General features: G+C 37.7%; 1 long non-coding RNA gene across 2 annotated transcripts; it reads left to right on the top strand.

Annotated features, from left to right (window-relative positions):
• The first annotated feature begins 8,304 nt into the window (after nt 1-8,304).
• LOC127101528 (uncharacterized) lies at nt 8,305-11,011 on the top strand. Of its 2 annotated transcripts, XR_007794654.1 has the most exons (4): nt 8,306-9,316; nt 9,433-9,534; nt 9,779-9,850; nt 9,944-11,008. It is a non-coding gene; the product is annotated as an uncharacterized LOC127101528 (long non-coding RNA). The 2 variants fall into 2 exon arrangements; XR_007794653.1 differs by having other exon boundaries at nt 8,305-9,316; nt 9,433-9,850; nt 9,944-11,011.

An 11,011-nucleotide genomic window follows, 5' to 3' on the forward strand; every position in this document is an offset into this window, starting at 1 on the left:
CATCTTTGCCATGGTTTTAGTCCCATTCATTTATCATACACCCTCTCTGATTTATGATTTTTCTAAATTGATGCATGTTTGGTTGACTTCCTTGAGCATGTTCAAAACTACTTTGACTTTCTGATTTTCATTGGCTGCCTTCCACTTGTACAAATGCAATGAAATTTGACAAGCTTACCATGCTATGTGTTAGGATTGGTCTTGATTTATTTGATAATTTTTGGAAATGTTTGAGTTGACTTTTGATACAAGTCATTCTATTGACTTCTTTGAGCTCTCCCTTGCCATGCTTTGACTTCTTTTGCTTGTGAATTGATGATGATGCATGATATGAACATGAACCCAATTGAGATTGCTTCTTATATGTTTGAATTTGGTTTTGATTGGGCATTGCTTGCTGTTTTGACTTTTTCATTCTCTTTTGACCCTAGGCTTGCCCTAGTGGTCCTGGTACTCACTTTTGAGCTTATGTTTTCAGGTTGAACACCAAATGACCAATGAGATCAATTTCTTTTGATTAAGCTTGCTCGAATAGCATTGTTTAACTTTTTTTGTTTTGTAGGTGGCTTGACCCATATGATTTGAGTCTTGTGCTTTGCACATTTGATTATCTGATTTGACTGTTGATTCCTATTTCCTTTGTTTTAACTTGTGAACTGTGTACTGATCTGTTTGACCATTTCAGGTACCATTAGTTGCTTAAGTTCTTTGAACTTGCTTTGCTTTGCTATTTAGCAACTTGCTTGAGGTATAATTTCTTTTTCTTCATGTAGTCTGGAAGACCTGGCCTGTTACTTGGCCAGGCAACTGTCTGAAGTCCTCCTTAAGAGGCAATGCTTGTGTATGTTTAATTTGTCCTTGTACATAGTCAAAGACCTCCTAAGTGAAGAGGCAATTGGCAGAACCAAGGGATAAGCAACCTATCCCCTGCTATTCAGTGTGTCTTCTGTTTTGCTCACACCACTGTGTTGACGCATTACAGATAAAAACCCAAGATCTTGTGCAATTGTACAGTTGAGTCAGTATCTAATGTGTAGAAGGGTTCCCACTTTCTGAACCCACACATTCTTGTCAAATGCTCTCCCTGGCCAGGGATAAGAGCAATGAGGCACACCCCTCATCTCCTTTCATCTGCTTCACCTTGGCTCTCAATGTCAAGGTTAAGAGCACACTTACCCAGTTCCAGAGGTTTGTTTGTTGAGGTTGATATGACCCCTCAACTAAAACCTAACCCTTGTGTGAGCCTCTTATGTGTATATAGTGTGTGTTATCTGTGATTGTGTTTGCTTGCTTTGCCTCTTAGGGTCAGCTTAGACTTGCTTCCTGTGCAAGATAGGCTGTGCCTGACTTGCTTCCTGTGCAAGTCAAGTGTGTGTGTGGCTTGCTTCCTGTGCAAGCCATGCTTAGGATAGGTTGGCCCTTGTGCCATTTAGCTAGAAACCATAACTTAGGGTTGATTTTGCATGACAACATCTAGGCTCGAGTCGTAGTCTCCCTAGAGTTGTGTCTCCCTCTGTTATCTGGTTAGGCTAGATCCTTTATCCCTGCGTAGGGGAACTACATCGCCCTGATCTTCACACCAGATGAAGTATGTAGGCAGGAGATTGAGCTGATCTCTCCGGGCGCCTTTTTTCTTTTTGTGTGTGCTTGATAGTTATAGGCTCGAGTCCCCGACTCCCTATTAACTTGTTGTGTTGTTGTGTGCTTGGAAGCCGATGTAAGTCCATCGAGTGGCATTTGGGTTCCAGTGTGTGTGTGTGTTTAGGTTCGGATGCTGACATAAGTCCAGTGATTGGCAGTCGGGCTCCACGTTTGCCTGTGTCTTGTTTGTTTGTGTGCGTGTCAGCCGAGCTACGAATGCTCTGATTCTTCTCTCGTCCGAGAAGATACGTATGCATAGGATGCGATATCCTAGCGAGCATGTGTCGTCTCCCCAGTCCGAACTACTTCGACTCTGATGTCTATGCCTGATAGACTAAGTAGGCCCAGGATGCGACATCCTGCCGAGTCAGTTTCAATCTGTTTCTTGTGTCTCTTTCAGCCAGTGTGTGTGTGTTTGAGCAGTGTTTTAGCAACCATTTCCCATCCTATTGTGCGTGAATCCCGTCGAGTACGACGGATGCGTAGGGGTGCTAATACCTTCCCTTCGCATAACCGACTCCCGATCCCATTCTCTTTGGTCGCGAGACCATGCTTTTTCCAGGTTTACTCTAAGCGTTTCCTTTCCCTCTTTTGGGATAAATAACGCACGGTGGCGGCTCTGTTGTGTCTTGTTTCCCGCCGGTTTTTCGCGTAATGCGACAGGTTTGAGGTTTATTCCCCAAAGAAACCTTAATTCATCTGTGTGCCATAATGCCTTGCTCTTGAAGCAACCTCAGCCCATGATCAAATACCATCAAGGGAAGTTCTTTAATTCATCATTTCATGCATATTTGAACTATTTTGAGTATCCTCAATCATCAATTCATCAAGATATGAGTCATGGACTTGAGAAGTTGATCAGTCAATTCATTTGACTATTTTGAAATGCACTGAGACCTAACTTCTTATGTGTTGGTCAAATGGAGATGATCCAAAAAGAAAACATGTTCTTAAGGACAATATGAACAACTTTCATGTTCATCAAAAATTGATTTGAATCTTGGAAGGTCATCTCCCATTCCAATACATTATAGGTCATTTTGACTGAAATCCTAATTCTGGGTCAACTTCCCAAGGACATAACTCATTAATTTTTTATGATTTTAAGGTGGGATAAAATGAATTGGAAATTTTAATATGTCTACTTCAAATGTTATGTTGAACAAAATTTCAAAATCTCAAAGGAAAAACATGTGATAATGCAAGACATTATAGGTCCTTTTGGACCAAATGCATTAAAAGGCAAAAAAGTCCAACTTCAAGTGCCCATAACTCTTCCATCAAAAATCGAAATGAGGAAAACTTTAAGTCCATTTTGGGTATCTTGAAGAGATCTACAACTTTGACGTTGGAGGTTTTCTCATTTGAGGCTTGCATCATCAAAACAGAAGAGCTTGAACATTGACCAAATTTAGAAACTTTGCCTTTACATGTTTTGCACCTTGCACTTTAAACTCCAATTTCACCAATTTCCACAATTCAAATGGATTTTTTCCCAACATAACAATTGTTCCTCACATCAAAACCTTTCCAACCATTACTCACATGATCATGTTTGGATTTGGCAAATGGTATTTTCGAAGAGGAGAAGCTTTTGGTTCAATTATGCATAACACTTCAAAATTCCATGCACAAGCAATTGCCATTCAAATCACACGTCCATTTCACTTTGGTATGATTTCAGATTGCATTTGGCTTTGGTTTTGGGCCTTTTGCATGATCATGCAAGCCCATGCAATGAATGTCCAATTTCATGCACACAGATTGAATCACACTTGCCTTGCCCTTCCCTCTATAAATAGAAGCTCTATTCCATTCAAAAATGATCCATGAATCAACCTGAAATGCTGCAAAACTGAAAACCTAACCTCTCACCAAAGGAGCAATTTCACTTTTCTTCATATTTTTCAGATCTAAAATTCAACTACATCTGGTTGAATCTTTGGATCTAAAGCTCCTAAACCTCTCTCTCATACTCCATTGATCTTCTGCTTTGCCAAAGGAAGCAAGCTCAAATCTCCAGAATTCAAGGTTGCTCTTCAACTGGTTTTTTCTTCGAAACTCACCAATTATAGATCTATTTGCTTGGATATTGTGTTTTCTGAAGTCCTCACTTGAGAGGCAAGCTAGTGGTAGCTTCAATTTCATGGTTTATTGAACTGCATTTTTTATACCTGAATCTTCCAACTCATATTTCTTACTCTATAGGAATCTTGAGTTTGATTCAAGGTTACAGGGGTGATGTACATCACCCCAGCTTCATTTTGATGTATGGATCGTGGATTTTGGTGGAGGTTTGTAAACCTGCAACTCTGGCCGGAGTTCATGTACTCGCCGGAGAAGACGGTGGTGTACACCACCGTCCGTTCACCAGTTTAAACCTAGACCGTTTGATCATGTTTCCAGATTGAATCGTGTCCTTTGGATCTTATGACTTTTAATAATGCCATGTGTGATGTTGTTGACTCAAGTACATCATGCGCGCACGTCTCCTTGCCCTCAGATGTGCCACGTCAATTAATGAATCCAGATCTGACGCCTCTGGATTTTTGGCATTTTCTATTTTCTGATTTCATTTCTTTTATTTCCATTATTTTCAAAATTTCATATCTTCTTCATTTTAAATCCAAAAAATATGGGACCAATTGCATTCTTCTCCAAATAAATTCTAGTTTCTAATTTTGATTTTTAATATTTTTTATTTCATCATTTGATATTTTTTTTTGAATTTTCTCTTTTCTGGTTATTTTTAATTAATTTTAAATAGTTTTTGATATTCAAAAAATACAAAAATATTTTCCTAACCTATTTGAATGATGATGGATCTATGAAACATATTCTCATCAATTTTATAATTGATTTGAGATTTATTTGAGATTTTAGTTGAATTAGGTTATTTTTATTCATTTTTAATTGATTAAAAATAGTTGCTGACTTTCAAAAATGCTGAAATTTTTTGTCAAACTTTGTTTGACCTTGTTGAACTTGGGATAAATCACTTGGACCTTTCAAGGTTGATTTGAAGAGATTTTGAAGTTTGACTTTTCTTTTATTTTTAATTCAAGTTTATTTTAATATTAAAAAATGCCAAAAATATTATGCTTATTGTTTGATCTCCAATCTTCATCTCACTTCTGATTTCTCATTGTTTGACTTTGACTTTCAATGTCATTTGGTCAATACATATGGATTGGTACATCTTATTTCATCTTATGCATTTTGATCTTTCCATTTCCTTATCCTTTCTTCATCTCCTTCTTCTTCTTCTTCTTCTTTCTTTTTGATCAATGAGCTAAAGGTTGATAAGTTAGCATTGATTAGGGAGACTTAATCTTCCTTGATTCAAATCTAATTCATCTTGATCAATTGATCAAGTGAATGGCTTTGTATTAAGGATAGGTTGTTTCCTAAATCATGCAAAAGGCTTAAACCAATACAAGATCAATTCTCTTTTTCTTTTTGGCATGACAAGTTGTTGGAACTTGGTTCACTAATCAAGACTTCTAACTTGTGTTGTTGCCTACATTATTATTGACCGGCCTCAGATAGTTGTGACTTCTACATAAGTCCAATTACGATTGCTTAACATAGCGCTAAATTTGCCTTATGGCACACTAATTACTAACAACTAACATTTACTTTTTGCTCTTAACTTTTATGCAATTTACTATTCTTGCACATATTATCCATTTGTTTTTTTTTCCTTTGCTCACTTGAGCACATGTTTATGTTAATGCAATTTGCCTTTTGCTCACTTGAGCACATAATTGTGTATATGTTATTGTGCTTGTGTTTTGTTTTGAATGTTGTGGACCAAATGCAAAGAAATGGACAAATGGACTTAGTTTCTAGGACATTCCCTATGCTAAAATTGGAGTAAAAGGACCTTAATGATGAAGATGGATTAGAAGGACCAAATCTCTAAACTCAATCTTGTCCATTCCTGATTTGTTTCATAAAACTCTTTGATGTGCGTGTTCTTGTGCTAGGGATTCCATCTTGATTCAAATTTGAGGAACCATTGCCATGTTCATCCAAAGTGGAAGAGACAAGATGCATTGAGGATCTCTCAAGAGACTTGTGTGATTTTGCTTGAGCTTACTATTATTGTGATTGCTTATTCCAAAGGATGGGAGCTACTTGGATCATCACTATGATCTCAAGAGAGGAACTCCATTTGTGGTTTTGTTTCTTATTCCTTACCTCTTGCATGCTTAGGATCTTAGCCCTTCTTCTTCTTCTCTCCACTCTAACCCAAGCCAAAAACTTTTGTGTAAACATTTAACCATTGTTTTCAAACATTAGAAACCTAAGCCTTATGCTTTTGATTTTCAAACTTTCTTTTCATAACACTTATTTTGAATTGAATCTTTAAGTCAACTTTGACCATTTTGTATATACTTTCTAATTTGTAAATATAACCCATTCAAATGCTTTTTATGGTTTCAATGGCCACTTCCTTAATCAAATTTTTCATCACCTTTAGCTATTAGGTTTGAGTTATCCTTGAGGTAGATGTAATACTCACCTATATCCTTAGTGATGGACAATGAGTCTTCCATGCTTATTATAGGGTTAACCCCTCACTAGCATGTTGAAGCTATCCTCACATGGTGGATTTGTGGTTTTAGGTTGAGTCTTCTCCCTTGGATAACAAAATACCTTAAGGCTTTTGGACCCATTAATTCACCAACTCACTTTGAGATTTTTACCTCGAACTACAAGGTTTTGACCCTAATCTTTTTTAAGATGGTACGTAGGCAATGGGTTTATCCATTCAAACACAAAATGTAAATAACTTATATATTCTCTTCTCATCTCTCCAATCATGTTTGCACAAACAAATTTTCACAAAACAACAACCTTACAACAAATATGAAAAGGGCTCCCTAGGAGTACCTAGGATGTTTTGGGTGCCTAACACCTTCCCATTACATAACCAACCCCCATACCCAGATCTATGTTTCTCTTTTATTAGTTTTTGTTAAAACTTTTAGGTTTTTGTTCGCTTTCTAACCATTCCTTTGGATAAATAGAAGTGAGGTGGCGACTCGACTTGTATGATTTACCTTGGATTTAGTCAATATCTCTAATGGTAACGAATACCCCGCTACAATATCTCAATAGAGAACTCAAGGCTCACGTAGTTCTAGGTAGAAGAATATTTGTTTGTTGGTCGATTTTAGCGAAACCTACTTTGTGTCAATCGAAGAAAACATTGTTAGAATACCCAAAATAGGTGAAGAAACATTTCCTTTCATTGTTTTGAAACAAAGTACCTTTCGTTTGAGAAAGGGTTTGAAGGGTCAATCGCACGGCGGCAAGAAAAGGTTTGATTGGTTTGATGTGTTTTGAGTAATGGTGAGAACTTGGATAGGCGAGATATCCATCTCGAATCCTAGTCTCAGAAGTGCGTGGTATCCCCCACGTTCCATTTCCATCTTATTTGCAAAAGTATTTAATAAGAACTAAGTGTTTTTTAATTTAATTGAGAAAGGGTTTAAAGAAACTGCTTTGACAATTTTGAATGACGGCGAGAGTTAAGATAAGTGAGATATCCATCTCGAATCCTAGTCTCAGGAGTGCATGGTATCCACCACGTTCCATTTCCATCTTATTGAAAAGTGTTAAATAAGAATTAAGTATTTTAAGATTTATTGCGAAAATGGCTTGACGTTGGATCAAGCATTTAATGGACGTTTTAAAAGAAAATTAAATGAAGGTTTGAGAGAAACAGAATAGATATATCTAGATGATGGCGAGAGCTAAGATAGACGAGACATCCATCTCGAACCCTAGTCTCAGGAGTGCGTGGTATCCACCACGTTGCATTTCCATCTTTATTGAAAAGGTCTTAAATATGAATTAAGTTTTTTTTTAGTTTTTATTGTGAAAATGGCTTGACGTTGGATCAAGCATTTGATGAGTGATTGAGAAAGATTTGAGTGAAGTGGTTTGAAAGAAAGGAAATGGGTAGAAATGCATGAATAGAAATGGATGGATTTATTTATTGGGAAAATACTCGATGTTGGATCGAGTTTTTATTTTTGATCTTTTGAAAATGGTTGATTTCATTCTTGTGTTAGCAACTAGCTAAACAGTCAAGCAAATAAAGAAATAAAACAGTAAAATTATTACACGTCATGGGAGTGGGCGAATCAAATTCACATAACACAAAGACGTGTAAGGCGAATGAAAATTGGGGAACAAACAAAATCTAGGTAATGTGCTCAAAGCCGGTTTGCGCATACTGACAATGATTGAAATATCATATGCGATTAATGAAAACACGGCGAAATACTATCAATATGTTGATAAAAATACTCATGGATGAATAGCACGGGAATTGCCAAGTCCATAAAAAAAATCGATGTTTAAACAATGAAATAAATATTGAAATTAACAAATGTCAAAAAAATAAGAATAAATTATAGAAAGAGACTTAAAGGAATAAAATAAAATAGAGAAAAGTGTTGTACTAGGGTCGAAAAATAAATGGTACCAAAAAAAATCCGTCACACGCAAGTATCGAACCCACGACCAGGGGGGAAGCGAGGAGGCTTCACACCCACCTAGCCAAAGGTCAACAACTGTTAAGTTATAGAAGAAAATGATACAAAAGGAAACGGTAATCAACAAAAAAATAAAGGGGTACATCGCAGGCCACGGGATATGGATCATCAAAAAATAAAGCCCAATCAAAGCTTGGACCATGTTGAATTCGGGTCAACAAACATCAATTACAAACTGGCCCCGATGGAAGTGAACATGGGAATCCAATGGACAGACCCTAGCCGCATGGATGTTGGGTGCGGATGAAGAGGCCAACCATCATTAATGCTAGCTGGCAGCAGTTAATGAAAAATTGCTTACAAGGAAAAGCCAAACGACAACTAAATGGCACGATAATCCTGCGGGTGGGTTTTAATTGCCTTAAGACCAAAATAAATAAAAGAAAAAAACTGAAGGAAAGTTAAAAAAACATTCGTCTCTCCCCCTAAAAAAAACAACCATTCTCAGGGAAAATAAACAAAAATCCCAGCTTGAGGAAAAGCAAACCGTAAACCCAAGAACATAAAGCTTCAAGGGTGATGCCAACGAAGCTTAATCCGAGAATTAAAAAAATGATGAAACCCCAAAACAAAATCCATACTCCCCCTAAGTTATGGTCAACAGTATGGAGAAAAGTCGTCAAGATTAGATCAAACAAAGCATGGTACGAGAAGGGACTGCCCGCTCACGGCGAGATCGACGGTGATTGGAAAAGTCACGCTTGGATCCTTCTTGCAAATGCTTCTTCGTTCGTCGACTTACCTCCGGTGCATGTTCGCTTGCGTACCTCACCCTTGGTAGAGGCTCCGTCTGAAAGGGCGGCGGGATGAAACTCTAGTGGTCTCTCCAAAGGGAATGCCGACCCTAGGTTATCCACTTCTTCTCTTAGCAAAATTTTCGTTTTTTGTTGTTTCTTTCTTTTCCCTCCCTATATGATTTTTTTAGCGTCTTGTGAATAGTATCGGCCGCCCTCTCCAAATTAGGGTTTGTGTCTTCTTATAGGTGCAAACAAATGGGGACCACGAGAGTGGATTCGAAATTTTTTCATAGTACAAAGTTGCTCTTTCAACCTTATGGTCCCTCTGCTCAAATCCTCCACTCATCCTTTTATCGTCGGTAACAGGTAAGTCCTTGTTGTAAATGTCTTGACAAATTTAAACAGATTAGAATGTGTGCCTACGGGGTTGTCGTAACGGAATGGAACTGTACTAATTTGTGGATTGTGGTTGATGCTTGCAGGGGGATACGCTGAGTTTGTGGGCATAAGGGTTCATGATACTTTTCGGTTTTCATTCCAACAATAGCTGAAGGGATCACAAATCTTGATTTGCCTATCAATAAGTACCACTCCAACTCCAATGGCTTCTTTAACTACCTTGCTCTCTTTTACCTTTGAAACAGTTGAACTCTCTACATGTCTACAAACTAGGACCTTCCCTTTGGTCTTTGTTTTATTCAAAGAACTCTCTAAACAGTAGCTTTCTTTTTCTCATGTTCAAACTTGACATGATAGTAATGGTTTCATAGCATGGTTTTATGGTTATTATTATTGGACTGATGCGAATTTTATTTTGCTTGTTTGGAGATAAAACATGTAGGTTGGTGCTACTACAAGGCTTGCCTTCATACTGGTCTAGGAATCCCATGGAATAAAATGGTAAGCTTTTTTTTCTTCTTTGTTCACGCCATTTTATGTGTGTCGTAGACTGGGCGAATTTACGCAGAAATTGTTGCGTTTGATGTTGTACAGGATCTGGCCAATTAAAAGGCTACGACTTTGTTCAGTTTGATAGTGAGGATGTTGCTCAAAGGCTATTGAAAAGTTTAATGGTATGCTGTTGAATGATAAGAAAGTTTATGTGGGACCCTTCCTTCGCAAGCAAGAGAGAAAGACCACAAGATGAGTTGAAGTAGATCCAACTTGAACATCAAATACACCCGCTGCATGAGATAATGAATCATGTGGATCAAGAATGCCCCAAAGCCAGAGCTCCATCCCTTCTATTCACTGCAATTTATGGTTATGACTGCAATTTATGGTTCACTTCCCAAAAGAGAACACATTCATGACAGTTAGTAATACAAATGTGTTTTGCGGCCACGATCACATGAACCCTTTCATAGCGTTTGACTCTCACAACCTTGCCAACTACACCAAGAGCTATTGTGGCATCTGAGCATCCATAGACAACGGCCTATCTCAAAGGTGCTAAGACATAGACGGTAGACTCTTGGCAATTTAGAACCTTAACAGATGAATGTTTCATGTCAGATGCATGCTTCACATAAGAAGCTTTAAAGACCCCTTCAATGAAATACGAATCCCTGGTACTAGCTGAAGACTTAACCGAGACAGGGCATGCACCAGTCATAGCAACATCTTGATCAGTGGCATTGGATGGCCCATTTTCCTTTGCAGAAGTCCTTTCAGAAATATGCTCCAAAGAAGAAGTTATGTTTTGCATAAGCCAGTCATGAACTTGCGTAACAAGAACAGGAATGGCAGGCATGTCGGGATCCGAATTCGCAAAAAAAATGGAGATGATTGACTTAAACAGTTTCCTTCAACTTTATCGCCAAACTGAACCAAGAACCTAATGTCCATCTTGGAAATTTCTAATTCTTAGAAAGATCTCATGGTTTGAAATATATTACTTGTTGTGAAATGAAAATTAGTGTCCTTGTAGCTAAACATAATTGTTCTTGGCCTTAGAGCTTCCAAACATTCATGTAAGATACTTTAAGATCATGCATGTAAATGAATGAATGGCTGATCGGGAAAATAGCAAGTGTACTATTTCTATCGATGTAGTAATGA

This window comes from Lathyrus oleraceus, chromosome 7 (assembly GCF_024323335.1).
Source record: "Lathyrus oleraceus cultivar Zhongwan6 chromosome 7, CAAS_Psat_ZW6_1.0, whole genome shotgun sequence".
Lineage (NCBI taxonomy): Eukaryota > Viridiplantae > Streptophyta > Magnoliopsida > Fabales > Fabaceae > Lathyrus > Lathyrus oleraceus.